The sequence below is a fragment of the Hemicordylus capensis genome, chromosome 3 (assembly GCF_027244095.1).
Source record: "Hemicordylus capensis ecotype Gifberg chromosome 3, rHemCap1.1.pri, whole genome shotgun sequence".
NCBI classification, from domain to species: Eukaryota; Metazoa; Chordata; class Lepidosauria; order Squamata; family Cordylidae; genus Hemicordylus; species Hemicordylus capensis.
The window spans coordinates 124465745-124484262 of record NC_069659.1 but is presented as its reverse complement, the minus strand read 5'-3'; the positions used below and the strand labels follow the sequence as shown (position 1 = coordinate 124484262).

Below are 18518 nucleotides of genomic sequence, written 5' to 3'. Positions count from 1 at the left end.
TGTGCACACCCTGTATAAATATTTTTCTTCCTGACATATTACAAATTGGCACATTTAAGATTTCCAGACTTGTTTATTCTGCTTAGATTACCTATATTTACAGACTTTTAAAAAACCAGTACCTTCCTTAAAGTCAGTTAGTACTATCTATTGTTACTGAAAATCTTTTGCACAACAATTAGCTCCAAAGAATGCAATTTCAAATGCCACCTTGTGGATATGGCTTCAAACACCACATCAACAAGGTGGCATTTGAAATAGCAATAGCAATAGCACTTACATTTATATACCACTTTATAGCCGGAGCTCTCTAAGTGGTTTACAATGATTTAGCATATTGCCCCCAACATTCTGGGTACTCATTTTACTGACCTCGGAAGGATGGAAGGCTGAGTCAACCTTGAGCCCATGGTCAGGATCGAACTTGTAACCTTCTGGTTACAGGGCGGCAGTTTTACCACTGCGCCACCAGGGGCTCTTCATAATAGGTGGCAATTGTCTGTATAGACAATTGCCGTGCATGCCGATCCAAAAAGAAGGATCCACACATGTTGCTAATAAAATGTGTATTTATGTTTCCATGACATATCCCCATCTGCAGCATGATTTTTGTCCAAGTTGTATTGAATGGGCAGAAAAGATCTGAATGGGGATGACCACCTACATGCTACTCATCATGACCAGCGCATGTGACAAGCTGCATCTGCTTACAGCTGAATTAAGGCCAATAGCTCATTGACCTAAGTATTACAATTCTAAGGTCTCTCTTAACATTGAGCCGTCCAGCCCTTTGGCTTCCTGACCATGTCATCACACAACAGAAAACCTGATCAGACCTTCATCAGAGTACTTAACAAGAATGGTGGGGTGCAGAGGCAGGAGGAGAGAAACCAAGAAGGAAAATTCAAGCCAGATGATTAGATTTTACCATTGAACAACAATACAGAGGTCATACTAATGGGCTGCTAGCCACACAATTAATTCATGTTATCTGTCTCTGAAAGATAGAGCCACTGACTGTACATAAACATGTTTTCAAAAAGCGAAGGTGATCCCTGCAACAAGATGGACGTACAATCATACAGCTTGCTCTCCTATGTTTTCATGACATGTGGATGATTATGTATCCCTGTGCAGAAGTTAATATCTCCATATCTACTGAATGTATTCCAGCTAGCCACACCCTCCACACTGACCATGCCTGTTGGTCGCATCCCTGAACATCCACACATGAAGCATTTGTCAGTGCAGGGCAGCACTGGGTTTATTTGTTTATGTATTTATGTATCGTTCATTTGTTATACTGTGTTCCATAATGTATCACAAGGCAGTTTTCAAAAGTTAAAATACAATAAAAGTCCATAAAAGCTACATTTAAAACCTTAAAATCAGTTAAACATTAAAAACCATAAAATACCAAAAAACAACAATAAAAAAGATAAACAGGCATGTGTGTTTTCCCCTCCCCATTTTTGTCTTAATGAATGTTTTACTTTGTTTCTATCCTGTTGTAAACTGCCCAGAGACATAAGTTTGGGGCAGTATGAAAATGTTTTAATAAATAAATAATAAATAAATAAAATAAGATGAACCAAGAAAGCTGAGAAACCTGGCAGCCCTAAGGAGGTAAAAGCCTGAACAAATAAAAAGGCATTTAGTAGGGTTGTGTTTTTTTTTTTTAAGCAGCCACAGATGTTAAAGTGTGGACATTCACTGGGAGAGCATTCCAGAGCCTGGGGGCAACAACAGAGAAGGCCCTGTCCCATGTGCAGGGTTCTTCCATGTGATCTGGAATCAAGACTAGCCAATTGTTCAATGAATGGGAGGCTTGAAACCCTTTATGATCTACAAATGCCACCTAAGAATTCTCCTCCAGAAGATTTAAAAATCAAACAAACAAAAAACTTGAATATTATGTTTATCTATCATAATGAAGTATCTTTCACTCAGGTTCTTTGGACAACCATGGAAGATAAATAATATATTTTATCTCAAGGTGTGAATTTTGTAGGCAGTTGGCATAATGGTTTTGCAGAGCAATGGCCTATGGTGTATCCTGCAGTTTCACCTACTGGCCACCAGGGGATACTATAGCCACACAATTTTGATTTCTCTTTGCTCTTACACTATTGAATTCCTAGTTTCCTTGGTGGGTGGTTGATTTGATTAAATGAAACAAAGCAGAAGCAGAGAAAGTGGCTTGAACAGTTACAAGGTATTGTTTGCATCTGGGATGAGAATGTTGTTGGGGATAAAAGCATTAGGATTAAGTAGTGTTAGGACAAGAAGAGCATGAAGGTTGAGTAGTAGGAGAAGTTAGATCACAACATACTGCATACATGTTGATATTGCATGCTTTCCTATAAAGGAAGGAATCTTTTATTAAACATTTGCCTTCTCCAGTTTTCCCCTGTGAGTCTGATTCATGAAGATGCATAAAGATTACTTGTTTTCTCAATGGATCACCAATTGTACACTTCTTGACTGTAGCTGAATGTTTGAACTGATTCCATGTCTGAGGAGAAATAAGAAGTTTTATATGTGGGTTATATCTCTGATGGTCCATTCACAATTGCAGTTCATCTTTGCAGTTTGCAGACATCAAGTAATGAACATGCATGTGTGAATCAATCTCATGATGGTGAACCTAAGCAATATCTTGCACCCCAACAGCTGGCATTTTTGTCAGGGCATGTTCACCCATCCAGAGGACAGTGCTTCCTATCCTCCCTCTGAATAGACTTCATAATGTTGTCCTATAACCAAATCTGACTGGCTACATAGTCACATAAATATAGCCACAATATAGCCACAAACTTCAGTGGTGTCATCAAAGTCACTGAGTTAACATTGATTGGCTGGCGTCAATGAGGCAGAAGAAGCCTTCTCAAAATGGCATTGAAGCAGCAACAGAGATGGGAAACACACGACTGTGAACAACTACAAACATTTTAAATCTGGGAGCATTTTGCACCACTAGAAAATGCTGTTCAGGCCAAAAATGTTGCCAATAAAAATCACCTCAGACTGAATTACAGCACCCTGCTAACTGAGCAAAGAGGCATCTTTTTAAAGTGGTGATTCTCTTTATTTAGCAGGGAGAGAGTAACTGGCCCTATCCATCCCCAGCACAGTACCTCCAGTGACTGTTGCTGGTGTCTATCTTAAGTTTATTTTTAGATTGTGAGCCCTTTGGGGACAGGGGACCAACTTATTTATGCATTATTTATTTTTCTATGTAAACTGCTTTGAGAACTTTTGTCAGAAAACGATATATAAATATCCATCGTATTCATATCTGCCTTCATACCAGAATTGTACGTGCTTGAGCAAGTGGACTTCACATGGAGATGCCAGCTATGACTGAGCACATGGTAATAGGTTTACAAATTATATACCCACTCTGGAGAAATGCTCTGTGCAAACTCTTGTTGCTGGCCTCCACCAATGAGTAGCTGATTCAAGTTAGTTTCAGTCCTAAAATACTGTGATTCTGTATCCACAAAGTGGTTCACACTTCTGGAAAGATATCAGTGGATAAGTTTATTAATGTGTGAACAAAAAAACTCCTTTGTTAGATGAATGTTTGTGTGCTATCAATAAACATAAAACACCAACCAAAAGGTTGGGAGAAGCCATTTGTGATGTTGATCTAAGAATGGACAAAGAGGAATAGTTTTCAAAGTATTTTATTTTATTATACGCTACATATTATATTTATTATTAAATTTATATACTGCCTTTCATTAAAAATAACCCAAATGTGGTTCATAACATATTTAAAAACTGTACAAACCTATTAAACAATTAATAGTACAAGTACGAACTTTGGATATTAAAAACAGTATCAGGCCCTGATTTATTTTATTTATTGATTGATCTATAAATTTATGTATTTATAGAATTTCTATACTGCCTGATATAGAAATCTCTAGGCAGTTTAGAGATTAAAACATAATATAAAATATAAAAAATTTAAAATTCATAGAACAGATAAAAATCTCAATAGATAAAAACACTAAAATTTTAAAAATGTATGTGTTTGGAGTGTTGAAGTATATGCTCAGAGATATAAAATAGAGTCCAAAGGAATACAAATTACTAGAATATCGCTTCCTTCTTTCATAGTGCATGGCTGTGTGGACAGAAGAAATCCTAAGCCCTCTTCTCAACAATACTCCATGCATTTGTTCTGCTCATGTGGGCGAGCAGAATCACACCAACTGCTCTTGAGCTTCCAAACATTTTGTGACAGTTGACCTCACCCCAAGCTTTGCACATTGAGGCAAATATGTGTATTGGGTTTCTTCATGTAGAAGAAGGGATACACACAGAATACATGCAGAAGGAGCAGTGCACACAGAACACAGTGGTGCACACAGACCACTTATGCAATTGTGAATCCTGTTCAATCAGGTTCACCATCACAAGGAAGGGTGTACATGTATAGAATACTAATTCTCACTTTCACAAAAATGTGCATTGGGAAGGGCAAGTTGGGGAACCCGGTTCCCCTTCCAGACATAAAGCAAACACAACAGAGCATCTCCAAGATATGAGGATTTTCAGATACACCAAATATACAAGACTGTGTAATGGCATAACGAGGAGACCTTTACAAAAGCATTTTATATCAAATCCTTATATTCCAGAGTATATTTTCCATTGGACAAAATACTGTACCAGATTCTACATGTGTCTGGTTTGCTACAGCATTCTACATTCAGCTGAAATTCTTAAACTGACAGGATCTATTATCTTATTCTTGTCTTGCATTTGTAGCAGGGAAATTATTCTGCTAGTTACTTGTAGTCCTCTTTCTATACATGATTCCAGGTAACTCTTTGATCCATAGAGTCAGATACACTCAAATGAGGACTTACAAAAAGACCTTGACTCATACACGCCTTTTCCATTTGCCTTTAATCCAAGACACTAGACAGTTTATGCATGCCTAGGTTTAAAGGACATTCTGAGTCAGACAGCTCACTGGCTGTCAACAAGTACGATTACTAAATTTGGAGATTTGGATTCTTCACCTGCTGTGCCTTTATGTCTCAGAGTATATTAAAATATACCCTTACCTATTGTTTTCACCACAATAGTCTTATGGTTATTATAGGTATTATAGATAGGTATGGCAACCTACCTATCTGTTTTGTTAGACCGTAAGATAATAAGGCTCAGAGCCCATTAAAGATTTTGGATTGGTTGATCATCTGCCCATTAATTTTTTAACCAGGTAGTTGATTACATTTGACTGTATTTGTGCATTGCTAAAACCTTGCGGTAAGTATCTTTTTCATATGATCAAGGAAGTGCAAGAAATGTAAAACGTAACTCTAGGATCAAACAGCCTTCATTTTAAGAAAAGGTTTAGGACCTTATAGATTCTCTTATGCAGCAAAAAGCATAGAAGTAAGTTAAGGCTCCACTTTGACTTCCATACTGTCTAAGCAGCAAACATATCTTACATATTTTGCTCATGCACAGCTTAGCTTAGGGGCATAGCTAGGGAAGTGGGGGCTGTGTTTGCCCCTCTCCCCAGTGGCCCCTCAAAGTGAGGGAAATAAAGGAGAAAAGAGAGAGGAGGGGAGCTGGGGACCCTGGGTTCTTTGAGCCCATCCACTCAAGTATAGCTACACCCCTGGCTTAGCTTTTATGCATCCACATTTCTCTTGGTCATTCAGCCTCGATTCTCTTCCTCTGCAAGTTGTGGGCAGTAGTGGCCCATACAGGTGGGGCAGAGACCGAAAAGAAAAGAAAAAAGAGTCACAAGTGAGGCTTGTTTCCTCCCTCTCTACCCCAGATGCATTGCTCTCCTTCACCTCCCCTACTTGATGTTAACCCCTAGCGCATGGACTGGTCATTTGCCTGGTTCCTCAAGCCAGGTGAATGACCAGCCTGCATGCCTGGGTTAACATTGCAGTGGGCCTGAGTAAGGCAGATGGGGAGGGGAGAGTAGAGTAGAGATGAACCATACCTACAACTCATTTTCTGGCCCAGCTGTACAGGCCACTACTAGCTGAGGACAACAGTGATGCACAGGGCACAGTGGCTTTCAAGCCACATGCTGACTCCCTGCCTTCCTTATATGCTTTCATTTGGCTTAGACAGAATGCAATATGTTAATAGTGATGGAAACAAGTCTGAGAGATGGCAAATGGAGAGAGGGGTGGGAGAGGGAGGAGAAGAGAAGGGATGTGGAGTGGAGGGGGCAAGCAGGCATTGAGATGAGTGTCTGTCATCATGAAATGACACACAGATCAACAAGAGAAAGGAGGTGACGAGGAAGGTCATAGGACATGAGACTTGCAATGTTTGGTATTGGTTTGCAACAGATTGGTTCTGTTTTAAAAATGAATTTATTATATATTTAGAATCTACAAGTACAACCGGTCTGATGTTCTGCTAACATTTGAATTACTTTCCTGGGTTTACTTTTGGTTTAAAGATGCAAAAGCCTGGACTCAGGTTCTGAAGATAAACTTGAAGAAGGCTGATAGAATTAAAAGTGGTACAAAAAAGCAAGCCAGGTTTTTGTTAAAAATGCAGATTGCATTCCACAGTTTATGATAACAGATGCAGATGGTTGGCTTTCACTAAGAATTTAAGAGGATGTATCCTGTTAATCATTGATATTGCTGTAGCTTCAGTGTTTTCCCCAACCTTCAGAATAAGAGGGTTGGAGCTGAAATACCAAAGGAAAGGGTGGTTTCTTGATGGCTAAGTTGTAAGCAAGCAAAATATGTGAAACTGCAGCAACCCATTTGTTGCAACATGTCAGGCATGTTGCAAATATCACTTGTGAGTTACTCACATGTAGCATGAAAACATACAACATGTCATGTATTGTGCAAAAACATAGACCCTGTCATCATGACCACAAATTCCTGGGGAGGATGGTTAACCCGGGAATCTATTGTCATCTGGGCAACTGCGAGGCCTCCAGACCCAGCAGCTCCAAATCTGGGCATCCCAGATCCTCTACCTTGATTAAAGGTTATGTAGGAGACAAAGTGGTCATTCACACAATCAAAAACTGTATTGTACCTGGGTTTGGGAGCTGAGTGTGCTCCCAATTTTTGGTTCTGTGGAAGGAAGTTTGAAGCTTACTCTGGAAAGATCAGAAGCAGCTTCAGGAGCTGAGCAAGCTTTTCTAAATAGAACAACATCTAGCTTTTCCCCCCTTTCAAACTAACTAACAGGAGGAGGAGCTGGTTTCTCTTTAAGGGACTAAGTCCTAGTCTGTGTGTTTGTTATTTGCCAGGGCTAGCATTTGCCAGGACTAGCAAACTCCTGTGGCATCTAGTTTTTGTTCCTCCATGCCTGGAGTGGGTGGAGAGACAGTTAGGGCTGTGGGAGAGCCCACATTCCTTTGAGCCACATTCCTGTGTCTCAGTTTGAAGCCTACTCTCTACATAAGAGGTGAAGGCCTGAGAGCATAGCGAACAAAGCATAGTGAACAGGGATAGCATGCAGGGCTTTGGAATTTTGCAGGAGTTTAGCAGGAAGTGTGCAGGGGAGCCCAGAACAAGTCTGTGTGATCACAAGGAGCCCAGTGGAGAAGAGAAAGTAAGTATAAATCCCTCCCTCATATTCTTGAGAAAGGCAGTTTCAACAGTTAAATACTGACCAATGCAGCTTAGACCTATTCTTCTAGTAAACTATCTCTAAATACTGTAAACTGCTAACAAAACCAGTTATGAAGATAGAAAGCCAGTAGGGGAGGGGGCACTTCCCAGTGTATTGCACAGAGTGCCACATGTATGACTATTTGCTAAATGAGCAGAATTCATGGGTATGTGTTTGGTACAAGGAGCTCCTGGCTCTCAGGCAACAAGTTTGTTCCCCCGAGACCAAGGTGGCAGATCTGGAGAAGCTCAAAGAGACAGAGAGGCATGTGGACGAGATCTTCAGGGATGTGGTAGAGGCATCCCACTCAAAGGCTGATAGTTCCTTGGCTGTCAGGGAGAATGAAGGTCTTGGGGAAGGAGGACATCAGTTTGAGGAAGAGGGAAATGCTCCTTTAGAAGGGACCCCTTCTGTGGAAGATAAGCCCATATACTCTCACACAGGGGACACTCTTCCAGGGGGTGCTCCTTGTAGTGGGTGATTCGATCATTAGAGGTATAGAGAGATGGGTATGTGACCCATGTGTTGACTTCCCTGCCTGGTGTGAAGGTTGCGGACATCACACAGTGTCTAGATAGGCAGTGCTATGGGTCCAGGACCCCCAAGCTAGCATTCTGGGAAATGCTACCTGTTTCATGCGCAGATATAATGAGACAGGCAGAGCTGAGGGGTTTAAATGCGTGGATAAGATGCTGGTGCCGGGAGGAGGGGTTTAGATTTGTTAGGCACTGGGATACATTTTGGGGCAAGCAAGGCCTGGACAAAAGGGATGGGCTGCACTTTAACCAAGATGGAACCAGACTGCTGGCACTTAAAATCAAAAAGGTAGCAGAGCAGCTTTTAAAATGACGCCTGGAGAATAGCTGACAGGAGCTGGGCAGTATCCGTTTTGGCAAATGTCATCCTTTAAAATGCAAGGGTGCAAAGGATTCAGATAAAATAGAAGGAGACAGAGCAGAACCACATAAAGAGCAGACAGAAGGCTGTGCCAGTAGGTCAAAGAGTGAAAAGAAAGATAGCATACACCAGGTAAGAGATTCAGCGTGTAGGTGCTTATATGCCAATGCCAGAAGCCTCCAAGCCAAGATGGGTGATCTGGAGTGCTTGGTTGCTAACACAGAAATAGATATAGTGGGCATAACAGAAACATGGTGGAACAGTGAGAACCAGTGGGACACTGTTATCCCTGGATATAAACTCTATAGAAAGGACAGGGAGGGACACCTTGGAGGTGGAATAGCACTGTATGTTAAAGAAGGGATAGAATCTAACAAGCTAGAAAACCTAGGAGGACTGGAGCTCTCCACAGAAACCCTGTGGGTGACAATACAAAGCCTGAAAGGAAATGTGCTACTGGGGACATGCTATCGCCCTCCAGATCAGAAAGCTGACAGTGACTGGAGTTGCAGCAGGAAATCAGGGAGGCTTCAAGGAGAGGCAGGGCAGTAATAATGGGTGACTTCAATTACCCTACACATAGGCTGGGTAAATTCACAATCAGGTAATGACAAAGAGGTCAAATATCTAGATACCCCGAATGACTGTGCCCTAGAACAGTTAGCCTTGGAACCAACCAGAGAGAAGGGGACCTTGGACTTAATCCTGAATGGCACCCAGGACCTGGTGCATGATGTCAGTGTCACCAACCCTTTAGGGAACAGTGACCATAGTGCGATCAAATTCAGCATACATGCAGGGAGAGAATCACCAAGGACGTCTAACACAGACACTTTGAATTTCAGAAAAGAAAGCTGAAAGGGAAGATCAAGAGAGTAACTTCGCTCCACAATGCATGGAGTTTACTCAAAACCACATTACTAGAAGCCCAATTAGACTGTATACCCAAAAGCAGGAAAGGTACCAGTAAGTCCAGGAGGATGCCAGCATGGCTAACAGGTAACATCAAGGAAGCCATAAAAGGGAAGAAGACTTCCTGGGAGAAGAGCTGGTCTTGTGGAAGGAAGATTTGTCCCCTTAGCATGGTCCACCCTGGTTGCATATTAATGGGAGACTAGATGTGTGAGCACTGTAAGATATTCCCCTCAGGAGATGGAGCTGCTCTGGGAAGAGCAGAAAGTTCCAAGTTCCCTCCCTGGCATCTCCAAGATAGGGCTGAGAGAGACTCCTGCCTGCAACCTTGGAGAAGCCATTGCCAGTCTGTGCACTGAGCTAGATAGACCAATGGTCTGACTCCGTATATGGCAGTTTCCTATGTTCCTTCCAAAATTGGAAGGCCTGTCCAAATGAAGAGGACAAAAAAGAATACAAATTCTAGCAAAAGCAATGCAAGGTGACAATAAAGGAGGCAAAAAGAGAGTTTGAGGTACATTTAGCTAAAAGCATCAAGGGGAATAACAAAAAATTTCTTTAAATACATGAGATTCAAGAAACCTGCCAGGGAGGTGGTTGGACCATTAGAGGGAGTGAAAGGGATTATTAAGGAGCTTGCAGAGAAGCTAAATGAGTTCTTTGCATCCGTCTTCATGGCAGAGGATACTGAGCATATACCTGTTCCTGAAACAGGCTTTTTGGAATTGGAGGCTAAAGAACTGAGTCAGATAGCAGTGACAAGAGATGATGTTCTAAACTGTCTGGAAAAACTAGCAAATCGCCAGGGCCAGATGACATCCATCCAAGGGTCCTCAAAGAACTCAAATGTCAAATTGCTGACCTCCATGCTAAAATACATAACTCATCCCTGCAATCAGGCTCTGTACTGAAGGACTAGAAAGTAGCTATGTAACACCGATTTTCAAAAAGTGGTCAGGGGTGATCCGGTAAATTACAGGCCGGTTAGCTTAACTTCCATTCCAGGCAAATTGATGGAAAGCATCCTCGAGGATAAAATTGTAAAGCACATAGAACAACCGGCCCTGCTGGGAAAGAACAGGGATGTGCAAACAGGTTCAATGTTCAACGCGTTCAATGTTGAACGTGTTCAATTTGAAGGTTTGGGGTCGAACCGAAACATCTTCTGTTTGGTTCGACCCTGGACCAAACACCCCCTACTGTTTGCGGGCTCACTGACATTTTATTTATTTTTCTTTATTTTTATTTTTATTTTAAAAAATTACGTTACCCTCTTTGGGGGGTGTTGGAGGTGACAGGAGGGCAGCAGAGGTCCCCCCGCCCCATGCTGGCCTTCCTTGCAGCCCAGACCAGCCCATTTGGCCGGCTCTTCAGCCCTTTCGGGCCTCTTCCCTCCAGCACAGCAGCCATTTTGGAGGCTGAGGAGAGGTCTATCAACAGCTACTAGTCGGAGGGCTATAGGCCACCTCCAGCTTCAAAGGCAGGATGCCTCTGAGTACCAGTTGCACGGGAATACCAGCAGGAGATGGGGCATGCCCTCAACTCTTGCCTGTAGGCTTTCAGTGGCATCTGGTAGGTCACGATGTGAAATAAGATGCTGTGAAACAAGATGCAGATGGGCCTTGGGCCTGATCCATAAGGGCTATTTTTATGTTCTTATGAGAGGAGACTGCTTCACTTCAGCCTAATTTGAAGATAAAAATCTTTAATATTTGCTTTTGCATTCAATTATCATGACACAACAGTGGCGACCTGTGAACATGCTTCTGGGGGGATGGCGGCAGGAGGCACCTTTAAGAGCAAATTAATTCAGTGCTCACCTCCACTGCCGCGGCACCTGAATGTTGGTCAGAGCCGCAACGTGCTGTCCAGCAGCCCTTACGGCGGGGAAGTGCTTCCGCCACTCACCTGGCCACTGGCGGGGGCTCGGCTCCGTGGCAGCCAGGTGAGTGGCGGAGGCGTTTCCTCACCGTAGTGGCTGCTGGGAGGCACATTGTGGCTCCGAACAGCGTTCAGATGCCGCCATGGCTGAGGTGAGCACCAAATTAATTTACTCTTAAAGGTGCCTTCCACTGCCCTCCCCCGGAGGCATGTTCACAATAGAGACAAATATACAATTTGACCATATAAATAATCATATTTCTATTTGAAATTGACATGTATCAATGAATCAGCTGAAGCTACAACCTTACGTAAGATTACTTGGGAGTAAGACCTATTACACTCAGGGGGACTTCTAAGAAAACAGGCAGATGATCAGACTATTTTAACTTTAAGACTAGATAAAGAGATAATGATAAAGGCTATAAACTATTCTTACAAATATGAAATACAAATATACTAGTAGGTAAGGCTCATCATTGACCAGATTACACTCCTAGGAAAAGTTCAAGAAATTAAATATATGTAATATAATTCTTAAATAATGTGCTTGCAAAAGAGAAGTAAAAGAATAGTTTGAAATTTGTAGGATATCAACTTCAAACATTGTTATTGTATAGATGGCCATATATGGTGAGTTTGAATCATAGTAAATTTGAATCTGAGAAAGATCTGCTTTTCTTGGGCATTATTTTTTGGAATTATTGAGTGTCAAAAATCTGTTGAAAACAATAACAGTTAAATATGATTATTATTTCAGAATTTCTATTTTAAAAACTTCACAAAATAATTAGTTAAATGTGTCCCCAAGCATATGTTGGTGAAAAAAGTAGTGCATTTGGCTACTTTAAGTGGAGGAGTATTCATAGAAAATTTGGTATTTGAGGTAATCAGAAAGTATGATATTTAGAATTCCTTCAAAAAACTATTTTTTAAAACTATTTAAGTTTTCCCTGAGCATATTCTGTTGTAAAAAGTAGTGCATTCAGCTGATTTCAGTGACAGGATTGTGTGTGCAAAATGTGGTATCAGTAGGCTATCAGGAAGTATGTCTTTATTTCACACACTCTTCAAAATATCTCTCTCTCTCTCACACACACACACACACACACACACACACACACACTTTGGAACATTCCCTTACAATGCTTTGCAAAAATGATAATTTAAGTGTGTTGTATTCACCTCCTCCAGCTGTCACTATGGTGCCATTTCTAAACATAGTATGTCATTTTCCTAAGGCTTCTAAACCTTTTCAAATAATTTCCCTCCTACCCCTGTTAATTTAAGCTTCTGCTTCTACCCAGGCCCATCCTTAGGGTGGGGTGACAATGCCAATTGCCCAGGGCCATGCGCTAAGACAGGCCCTACGGGGAGCAGCCTGCTGTCCTAAAATTAACTTTCCTCCCCTCCCCCAGATTGGATGATCTGTAGCTCTGCAGCCTGCAGGAGCCGCACGCAAGTTTGCCTGCTAAAGACTCTCTGCCGAATACACTGCTATAGCTCCCTTTCCTGGACTGACTCTCAGCTGTTGAGCAGGTGAAGTGGGGGGGGGGGCTTCCAACACTTAAATGCACTACTAGTCCGTCTCTCTAGTCTGTCTCTTTCTCTTGGACAAGACATGAAAAGGCTAGGTAGTGCTGCTTGTTTCTCTGGTGGGCGTCCTCCTAAGGGCTAAAGTAAAGGAATCCACTTTCCTAGAGAGCAAGTGGGAGGAAATGGAGGGGCTGAGGAACTCTTCCTCTCCCACTGCATTGATTTCTTTCTTCCTCCTGGATGAGGCTCAGGTGTTTTCCATTTGCGGCCACTTTCCTTTCATTTTCCGTCTCTCTCCTTCATTCCTGCACTCAGAGGAGGTGATGGAGAGGCTGAGAGCAGGAGGGTGTGGTGGGTGATTATGTGGGGCAAAGTAGCACTGTGCAAACCCTCTGCCCTCCCTGCCCTGCAGCCCTGGGCTGTTCTGAGAGGCTGTGGCTTCCTTCTCCTTCTCAATGGAAGGTATGCGATTTCCCTTTTTTCACAACCCCTCCTCTGGTATATTTATGAAATGGCTTCCTATAGAGCTTTGATATCGGGCACAGATATAGGGCAGGATGGAAGGGTTCTGAATATTGAAATTGAAATGCATTGGACATTTGTTTGTTTTTAAATATTTTGTTTGAATGTTTTCTAAAAATATTTTGTAAAATTCCTATAAGTGGCTTGTTTCATGGCAGAAAATTACAAAAACTTCTGGAACTAAACCTCCCCCCCCCCACCGGACAATAATTCCACCTCCATATGGAGTAATCTGCCTTTTGCCTTAAAAAAAGGGGGGTAAGAGCACCCCACTTTTTGCCCCACCCTTTAGATCACCTGGAATGACTTGGCAGAGGGCTTTGATATTGGGCACAGATATAGGGCAGGGTGGGAGAGCTCTGCATGTTGAAATTGAAATGGTTTGGACAAAATTTTTATTTTTTATTTTTTAAAAAAATGTATCTAAAAATATTTTTAAAAGTCCTATAAGTGGCTTGTTTCATGACTTTTAATAATTTTTCCTACTGCAGTAAAGCTGCCAGAAAGAGTTCTCTCTATCCATAGAATACTTCACAACTAGTGAAAGTAGGGCTAACTGTAAACATATAAATAAACTTTATTTTATTTTATTTTTACATGCACTATGCTCAACTTGGTTTGCAGTCCAGACTGTCTGAGTGAGAACTACTAACTGCTAATTCCCCTGCTAACTTGGCAAAGAGGCACCTTTTGATGTGGTGATTCTCTTTATTTAGCAGGGGGAGAGTAACTGGCCCTATCCACCCCCAGCACAGTACTTCCAGTGACAGTTGCTGGTGTCTATCTGATGTTTCTTTTTAGACTGTGAGCCCTTTGGGGACAGGGAGCCATCTTATTTATTTATTATTTCTCTGTGTCAACCGCACTGAGCAATTTTTGGAAGGGCAGTATAGAAATTGAATTAATAATAAATAATAATAATAAATAACTGTGAAGCAAGGGGCATGTGTTGTCCTTTTAACTTTCCCCCCTTACAAATGCACTGTATGTCCTAGCTGGTTGGACATGTCCAAAACCCTCACTCACTCACACTATTTTCACAGTGTGTCATCAGTCAGTATGATTTTGTAATCATACAAAATGTTAACAGGGCCCCACACATGTTGATTCGCGGCCCTGCTTCTCCCTGTCTTATTTAGGCTATCTATCTATTACTCCTACCAGCTGATTTATTTTTCATCTCAAAGAAGTATCTCCTTTACCTTTGTCCGTTGTGCCATTCTCATTTAAAGCAAAAGCTGATTTAATATTTACCCTCCTGGCATGCCACTTTCCTAGCATCTAGCTAGCTCTCAGAGGCTTTTGAAGCGGAATCTAAAACTTGTGTTTCTTGGTGAGTTTATCAGGGATATTAATTCCTATTGCTACTATTTACCCACACAATTTTTGCTTCTCAGCGAATGATACTAAAGCAATCTATTTCACATATTCATTTCCATTTATAACCTAGGGAGATTCAGAAAGATTTATTTTTTGTTGTCCCTATTGCCTTCAGTGGTGGTGCAACAAGAAACAGATGGCTGTAATCAGTTCAATTTGCTTGACTTGAAATTTTGCTACTTAATGTTCCATTAATAATTTCACAACCTGATCTTCTGGCTACCTGGGTAAGCCAAGTTCTATAGAAATGAACAGGACGTACCATGGAAGATCACTTTGTGGATCAAAGCTTGGATAATTAAAGCATCACACACTTCAGGACCCTGGATTTTCCTCAGATCTACATGCAGCACATTCTTCGCTTTCTCTTACTGAAACTGGTGGCTGTCTCATTATTATTTTTTGACCAGTTAACTACTAATTTGAATTCTTCAAATGTCTACCCATAGTTAAAGGACTTGACGTAACAGTTAGTTACAAAGAGTAATAAAGCTTTTTGAAACTAATGTACCCCTACAATAACTTATCCCTACAATCAGGCTCTGTTCCAGAGGACTGGGAAGTAGCCAATGTAACACCGGTTTTCAAAAAGGGATCCAGGGGTATCCAGGGAATTACAGCACCACAGTTAGGTTAACATCTGCTCCAGGACAAATTGATGGAAAGCATTCTCGAGGACAAAATTGTCACACATATAGAAGAACAGGCCCCGCTGAAGGAGAACCAGCATGGCTTCTGCAAATGTAAATCTTGCCTCACCAACCTTTTGGAGTTCTTTGAGAGTGTCAATAGGTGTGTGGATAAAGGTGATCCAGTTGGCATAGTATACCTGGACTTCCAAAAAGCTTTTGACAAAGATCCTCGTCAAAGACTCTTGAGAAAACTTAGCAGTCATGGGAGAATGAGCCAGGTTCATGAGTGGACTGGTAACTGATTGAAGGACAGGAAACAGAAGATAGGTATGAGAGTAGAGTTTTCATAATAGAGGGAAGTAAGAAGTGGTGTCCCCCAGGGATCTGTTCTGTGCATTTTAATTTATTCATAAATGATCTAGAACAGGGATCCTCAATGTTGTGCCCCCAGATGTTCTTGGACTTCAACTCCCATAATCTCCAGGCCCAATGGCCTTTGGCTGGGTATTATGGGAGTTGAAGTCCAAGAACATCTGGGGGCACAACGTTGAGGATCCCTGATCTAGATGTTGGGGTAAGCAGTGAGGTAGCAAATGATGACACCAAACTACTGAGGGTAATGAAATCCAAAAGAGATTGTGAGGAACTCCAAAAGGATCTCCAAACTGAGGGAGTGGGTGACAAAATGGCAAATGTGGTTCAGTGTAAGCAAGTGTAAAGTGATTTATACTGGGGCAAAACCTCAACTTCACATATACACTGATGGGAACTGAGCTGTCAGTGACTGACCAGGAGAGGAATCTTGGGGTCGTGGTGGACAGCTTGTTAAGAGCTGCTTAATGTGCAGCAGCTGCGAAAAAGGCCAATTCCTTTCTAGGAATCATTAGGATGGGGACTGAAAAAACTGCTAATATTATAAGGCCCTTATACAAATCTATGGTGTGGCCACATTTGGAGCATTGTGTACATTTCTGGTCACCATACCTTAAAAAGACATTGTAGAACTGGAAAAGGTACACAAGAGTGCAACCAAAATGACCAGAGGCCTAGAGCAACTTCCTTATGAGATAACGCTACAACACCTGGGGCTTTTTAGTTTAGAAAAAAGACAACTGAGGGGTGACGTGATAGTCTATAAAATCATGAATAGTGTGGAGAAAACTGACAGAGAGAAATTTCTCTCTCTTTTGCACAACTCTAGAACCAGGGGTCATCCCATGAAATTTAGGACCAACAAAAGGAAGTACTTTTTTACACAACACATAATTAACTTATGGAATTTTCTGCCACAAGATATGGTGACAGCCAACCACTTGGATAGCTTTAGGAGAGGTTTAGAACTTTCACTTCCAGGTCAAGAGAAGATCCCAGAAGACAAGAATGAAGGAGCAATAATGGTGCAAATAGCTTCATCCACTCATGGAGTGATCACATCTTCTGAATGGAAAGTGGCCCTCATTGCTGATCAAGTGCCTAATGAACTTAAATCTTACATAACTAATGCATGACCATAAAAAAACAAGGTACTTGAACATCTGCCACAGGAGGTGGTGTTGTCCACTAGCCTGGATGGCTTTAAAGGGGGCTTAGACACATTTATGGAGGTCTATCAATGGCTACTAGTCTGAGGGCTATAGGTCACCTCCAGCCTCAGAAGCAAGATGCCTCTAAATACCAGTTGCAGGGGAGTAACAGCAGGAGAGAGAGCGTGTCCTCAGTTCTTGCCTGTGGGCTTCACAGGAGCATCTAGTGGGCCACTGTGTGAAACAGGATGCTGGACTAGATGGGCCTTGGGCCTGTTCCAGCAGGGCTGTTCTTATATTTAACAGTATGATTCCTTTATCAAGAATTTGAGAGCCAGCTATCTAGCTAAAAAAGGAAGCAATTGCACCTATAGATATGAGATTAATAAGCAGTAAAAGGTTCATGAACAAGAAACTCATGGTCATATTTAGCAAATAATAAACAGGAGGGAGAGCATGAAAGAATTTGCTCTTGCTGAGAGTGAAAGAATTTTTTAAGAATTACTGATCTAACTCAGTATATGCTACAAGTAAAGTTTTTTGTAGCACCTGCAAGGATTTAGGTGATAAATATACCCTCAGATGAATGCACATAGTAATCACTGACGACAATGGCATATGCTACATATGAATATCCAGGAATAGCATTTTGCCACATTTTAAAATGCAAATATTTTGCTTGTTTTCCAGTGTGCAGATGGAAGACCTGCAGGTCTGAAGTTAAGCAGTGGGGATCATGTGTACCTCCAAGAAATCTATCAAAGACAGGAGTATAAAAAACATTGCAGATGTTGCTATGATTAGGGTGGCCACCTGTTCTGTGCTTTATAGGCTCATGCTTTACACCCGGCATTTTTGATGCAAGGAATTAGTCTTGCTGCAATTTTGCACTGCTGCTGAATTTGTATTATCAACTTAAATTTTTCATTGGGTGGACTCAGGCTGATGGCAATATTTCTGCCTTCACCTCTGGAGTGACCTTTTAGGTCTGGAGTCAAGTCTGAATCATAATAAACTGCTGTAAACTGTTTTAAACTGTTTTAAATGTTTGTTCTGGTTTTCCAGGGTTTTTAGCTGTTTGAATGTTTAATTGGTTTTATTCTGGTTTTTATAGCTTTAATTTTAATTGTTAACCGGTTTTAATTGTTTTTATTCTGTTGTAAACCTCCCTGAGCCATTTTGGAAGGGTGGCATATAAATCAGATAAATAAATAATAATACTTTATTTGTTTAGCCTTTATTTGTTAGTAAAGAATACTTTACAGAGCAAAGTATTATCTGGGTGGCTCACAACACAGCATTAAAACATCAAATAAAAACACAAAACAAACAAAATCATAACATGCCAGAAAAAAATGCAAAATACAAAAACAATTTACTTTTTAAAAAATCAGTTTTAGAAATCAAATTTAAAAATCAAAATTTAAAAGGCCTGAGTGAACACAAAGGTCTTTACCTGCCTGGTGAGTAATCTTGCATATCCTTTTAACTCACGGTGCCTCAGATCCTTCTTGACACCACCTAAGCATAGCATCGGGCTATTTAATATTAAAGATAAAGCAGGAGTAGGTCTCATTAAATATCAAAAGCAGAGTATATT

At 41.2% G+C, this 18518-nt stretch overlaps 1 long non-coding RNA gene across 2 annotated transcripts in view; it reads left to right on the top strand.

Moving 5' to 3' along the window:
• The window catches only part of LOC128351719 (uncharacterized), a 42100-nt gene extending 23957 nt beyond the window's left edge, over window positions 1-18143 (top strand). The window contains exon 3 of one of the 2 annotated variants that reach the window (XR_008320002.1): window positions 17609-18143. This is a non-coding gene — a long non-coding RNA (uncharacterized LOC128351719). Of the gene's footprint in view, window positions 1-601; window positions 1372-17608 lie in introns of those variants that run through there. The other variant, XR_008320003.1, reaches the window with a different exon arrangement.
• Window positions 18144-18518: the final 375 nt, after the last annotated feature.